The sequence below is a fragment of the Triticum urartu genome, unplaced genomic scaffold, assembly GCF_056163025.1.
Source record: "Triticum urartu cultivar PI428250 unplaced genomic scaffold, HENAU_Tu73 scaffold2, whole genome shotgun sequence".
NCBI classification, from domain to species: Eukaryota; Viridiplantae; Streptophyta; class Magnoliopsida; order Poales; family Poaceae; genus Triticum; species Triticum urartu.
In genome coordinates, this window is record NW_028260368.1 from 10,140,862 (window position 1) to 10,146,649 (window position 5,788).

A 5,788-nucleotide genomic window follows, 5' to 3' on the forward strand; every position below is an offset into this window, starting at 1 on the left:
GTTAGAAATTACCCCTTTCCTGATCGGTATCAGGGCTGGGAAGAATGGTTGGGATAACAAACAACCATCAGGTTTGTACTTTGGATACCCCTATAACCATCAAAGATCGTTGAAGTAGCTAATTCCTCTAAATAGGAGGCGTTGAGAACAAAGAAATTATTGGAGCTATCGTTTTCCTCTAGCATTAATAGAATTCATTGGTGTTAAGAAAAACCTCTTGTGGGAAGGTTGGCTAGAGATTTCTTGGAAAAATACCAGCCCCTTTCGGTTCATAATGAGACGGGACTAATTCTATTTTGATTCTATAGATTATTTCGCTTAGTACTATTATGTACAGAAGGGAGGAGCCGTATGAGATGAAAACCTCATGTACGGTTTTGGAACGGAGATTTTTTGAATAGAATGAACGACCGTAACGGATGTTGGCTCAATCCGAAGGAAATTATGCGGAAGCTTTGCAAAATTATTATGAAGCTACGCGACTAGAAATCGATCCCTATGATCGAAGTTATATACTCTATAACATAGGCCTTATACACACAAGCAATGGAGAGCATACAAAGGCTTTGGAATATTATTTCCGGGCACTAGAACGAAACCCCTTCTTACCGCAAGCTTTTAATAATATGGCCGTGATCTGTCATTACGTGCGACTATCTCCACTATAGAAAGAAAAAAAAAAAAGAGAGGATCAAATTTTCTAGTAAATACTAGAAAAAAAGGGCTTTCTACATAGGGATCGTAAAAACAACGATTTTTCCCTATCAGCTGTAGGAAGGAAGGACACTTCACGAGAATCAAAAAACGAAGAAAGTATGGCCTATACTACTACTCTATGGATAAAGTTTCTCAAATTGATAGAGAAAGCACCGTAAAGATCAATTAGTGAGCGACTGGGTCGATACAACTAAAAAAAACTGCTTACTTATCCCATGATATGGGGCAAAATTTAGGAATCCGCTTATGTAATAGAGCCGATCCACTAAGGGATTAAGCAGCGGTGTAGTATCAGATCCCAAAGATAGTAAGTTCTTTTTTCTTTCTTATGGAAAAAAGTCTTTTTCAAGGATTCTATAGAGATTTCATATATGAAACCGGGATAGTTACCTCTCAGAAAATTTGAACGAAGGCTCTATATCTATCTATGCTTCATTCTTCTGAAGGTGGGAAAAAAGATCAAACTGATTATTGATAAAAATTAGGGTTTGAAACTTAGGTAATTAATTTCTTCTGCTTAACCCAAGAACAAATTGGATCGATTTTTGATAAATCGAATTCAGTTAAGATAGGGGAAATTCAGATAGCAATTTCTGAGCCGTATGAGGTAGGAAACTCTCAAGTACGGTTCTAAGGGAAGGAACTTCCTATTCCGACCGAGGAGAACAGGCCATTCTACAGGGTGATTCGGAAATTGCGGAAGCTTGGTTTGATCAAGCTGCTGAATATTGGAAACAAGCTATAGCGCTTACTCCGGGAAATTATATTGAAGCACAGAACTGGTTGAAGATTACGAAGCGCTTTGAATTTGAATAAGACCATGCTCCTTCTTTTTCATAAAATGGGTGGTTTGGTTGTTGATCCATTAATCAAATAAATTAGGTCGTAAGATCGAATCAAGAATTTCATTATATCCATTTCTTATACCTTCTATTTTATATGATATTTCATAAGAATAAACCATAGGGATAGGGTCTAGAATAGAAGTAATAAAGTGAATAAAAAGAGGGGGCAATCTAAATATTGCTAATATATTAGGACCATCTTATTAATAATTCTAATGAGTTATCTTGGAATTTAGAATCAAATAAAAAACCCTATATTATGCTCAAGGAAAGTAGATATAGATAGGAGCTTATGCCCTCAAAAAAAATACACTAGTTTCTTAAATTAAAAATAAAAAAGATTTTTTTCTTACGTCGAGAAATATTTGTTTTTCAAGATAAACAATGTCCGTTAGGCACCTAATCTTTATGTCATAATAGACCCGAACACTTGCCTCGGATTGACTTCAATATATAATTGCTCCAGTGAATAACTAAAAAAAAAATAGAAGGATGGTAGATAGTAAAGAAAAGAACTAATCACAATATCTATCTTTCAAAATCTATCTTTCAAAATCTATCTTTCAAAATATATCTTTCAAAGATTCACTAAAAAGACAGTTGGCGGGTCTCTTTGTATGTCTTGTCCGGAAAGAGGAGGACTTAATGATTATTCGTTCGCCGGAACCAGAAGTAAAAATTGTTGTGGATAGGGATCCTGTAAAAACATCTTTTGAGGAATGGGCCAGACCCGGCCATTTCTCAAGAACACTAGCTAAGGGCCCTGATACTACCACTTGGATCTGGAACCTACATGCTGATGCTCACGATTTCGATAGTCATACTGGTGATTTGGAGGAGATTTCTCGAAAAGTCTTTAGTGCTCATTTCGGGCAACTTTCCATTATCTTTCTTTGGTTGAGTGGCATGTACTTTCATGGCGCCCGTTTTTCCAATTATGAAGCATGGCTAAGTGATCCTACTCACATTGGACCCAGTGCTCAGGTAGTTTGGCCTATAGTAGGGCAAGAAATATTGAATGGTGATGTAGGCGGGGGTTTCCGAGGAATCCAAATAACCTCTGGTTTTTTTCAGCTTTGGCGAGCATCTGGAATAACTAGTGAATTACAACTCTATTGTACTGCAATTGGTGCATTGATTTTTGCAGCGTTAATGCTTTTTGCTGGTTGGTTCCATTATCACAAAGCCGCTCCCAAATTGGCCTGGTTCCAAGATGTAGAATCCATGTTGAATCACCACTTAGCGGGATTATTAGGACTTGGGTCTCTTTCTTGGGCGGGGCACCAAATTCATGTATCTTTACCAATTAACCAATTTCTTGACGCTGGGGTGGATCCTAAAGAGATACCACTTCCTCATGAATTTATCTTGAATCGGGACCTTTTGGCTCAACTTTATCCTAGTTTTGCCGAAGGAGCAACCCCTTTTTTCACTTTAAATTGGTCCAAATACGCAGAATTTCTGACTTTTCGCGGAGGACTAGATCCAGTAACCGGTGGTCTCTGGCTGACCGATATTGCGCACCATCATTTAGCTATTGCTATTCTTTTCCTAATCGCAGGTCATATGTATAGGACCAATTGGGGTATTGGCCATGGACTTAAAGATATTTTGGAGGCTCACAAGGGCCCATTTACAGGACAAGGCCATAAGGGTCTTTATGAAATCTTAACAACGTCATGGCATGCTCAATTATCTCTTAACCTAGCTATGCTAGGCTCTACAACCATTGTTGTAGCTCATCATATGTATTCTATGCCTCCCTATCCATACCTAGCTACTGACTATGGTACACAACTTTCCTTGTTCACACACCACATGTGGATTGGCGGATTTCTAATAGTCGGTGCTGCTGCACATGCAGCAATTTTTATGGTAAGAGACTATGATCCAACTACTCGATACAACGATCTATTAGATCGCGTCCTTAGACACCGCGATGCAATCATATCCCACCTTAACTGGGTATGTATATTTCTAGGTTTTCACAGTTTTGGCTTGTACATTCATAATGATACCATGAGTGCTTTAGGCCGTCCACAAGATATGTTTTCGGATACTGCCATACAATTACAACCTATCTTTGCTCAATGGGTACAAAATATCCATGCTACTGCGCCTGGCGTAACAGCTCCTGGTGCAACAACAAGTACTAGCTTAACGTGGGGAGGCGGCGAGTTAGTAGCAGTAGGTGGCAAAGTGGCTTTGTTACCTATTCCATTAGGAACCGCAGATTTTTTAGTCCATCACATTCATGCATTTACCATACATGTGACTGTATTAATACTTTTGAAAGGTGTTTTATTTGCTCGGAGTTCCCGTTTGATACCCGATAAAGCAAATCTAGGTTTTCGCTTTCCTTGCGATGGGCCTGGCCGAGGGGGAACATGTCAAGTATCCGCCTGGGATCATGTTTTCTTAGGTTTATTCTGGATGTACAATGCAATTTCGGTAGTCATTTTCCATTTCAGTTGGAAAATGCAGTCGGATGTTTGGGGTACTATAAGTGATCAAGGGGTGGTAACTCATATTACAGGGGGAAACTTTGCACAGAGTTCCATTACGATTAATGGGTGGCTTCGAGATTTCTTGTGGGCACAGGCATCGCAAGTCATTCAGTCTTATGGTTCTTCATTATCTGCATATGGTCTTTTTTTCTTAGGTGCTCATTTTGTCTGGGCCTTCAGTTTAATGTTTTTATTCAGCGGCCGTGGTTATTGGCAAGAACTCATTGAATCTATCGTTTGGGCTCATAACAAATTAAAAGTTGCTCCTGCTACTCAGCCTAGAGCCTTGAGCATTATACAAGGACGCGCTGTAGGAGTAACCCATTACCTTCTGGGTGGAATTGCCACGACATGGGCATTCTTCTTAGCGAGAATTATTGCAGTAGGATAGTGGCTAGGAGGATTTGAAAGGCATTATGGAATTAAGATTTCCCAGGTTTAGCCAAGGCTTAGCTCAGGACCCCACTACTCGTCGTATTTGGTTTGGTATTGCTACCGCACATGATTTCGAAAGTCATGATGATATTACTGAAGAACGTCTTTATCAGAACATTTTTGCTTCTCACTTTGGGCAATTAGCAATAATCTTTCTATGGACGTCCGGAAATCTGTTTCATGTAGCTTGGCAAGGAAATTTTGAATCATGGATACAGGATCCTTTACACGTAAGACCTATTGCTCATGCGATTTGGGATCCTCATTTTGGTCAACCCGCTGTGGAAGCCTTTACTCGAGGAGGTGCTGCTGGTCCAGTGAATATTGCTTATTCTGGAGTTTATCAGTGGTGGTATACAATAGGATTACGCACCAATGAGGATCTTTATACTGGAGCTCTTTTTCTATTATTTCTTTCTACGCTGTCCTTAATAGCGGGTTGGTTACATCTACAACCCAAATGGAAACCAAGCCTTTCGTGGTTCAAAAACGCGGAATCTCGTCTCAATCATCATTTGTCAGGACTTTTCGGGGTAAGTTCTTTGGCTTGGACAGGACATTTAGTTCATGTTGCTATTCCCGCATCCAGGGGGGAGTACGTTCGATGGAATAATTTCTTAGATGTATTACCCTATCCCCAGGGGTTGGGACCCCTTTTGACGGGTCAATGGAATCTTTATGCCCAAAACCCTGATTCGAGTAATCATTTATTTGGTACCGCTCAAGGAGCGGGAACTGCCATTCTAACTCTTCTTGGGGGATTCCATCCACAAACACAAAGTTTGTGGCTGACCGATATGGCTCACCATCATTTAGCTATTGCATTTATTTTTCTCATTGCCGGTCACATGTATCGAACTAACTTCGGAATTGGGCACAGTATTAAAGATCTTTTAGAAGCGCATACTCCTCCGGGGGGTCGATTAGGGCGTGGGCATAAGGGCCTTTATGACACAATCAACAATTCGATTCATTTTCAGTTAGGTCTTGCTCTAGCTTCTTTAGGGGTTATTACTTCCTTAGTAGCTCAACATATGTACTCTTTACCTCCTTATGCATTCATAGCACAAGACTTTACTACTCAAGCTGCTTTATATACTCATCACCAATATATTGCAGGGTTCATCATGACAGGGGCTTTTGCTCATGGAGCTATTTTTTTCATTAGGGATTACAATCCGGAACAGAATGAGGATAATGTATTGGCAAGAATGTTAGACCATAAAGAAGCTATCATATCTCATTTAAGTTGGGCTAGCCTCTTTCTAGGATTCCATACCTTGG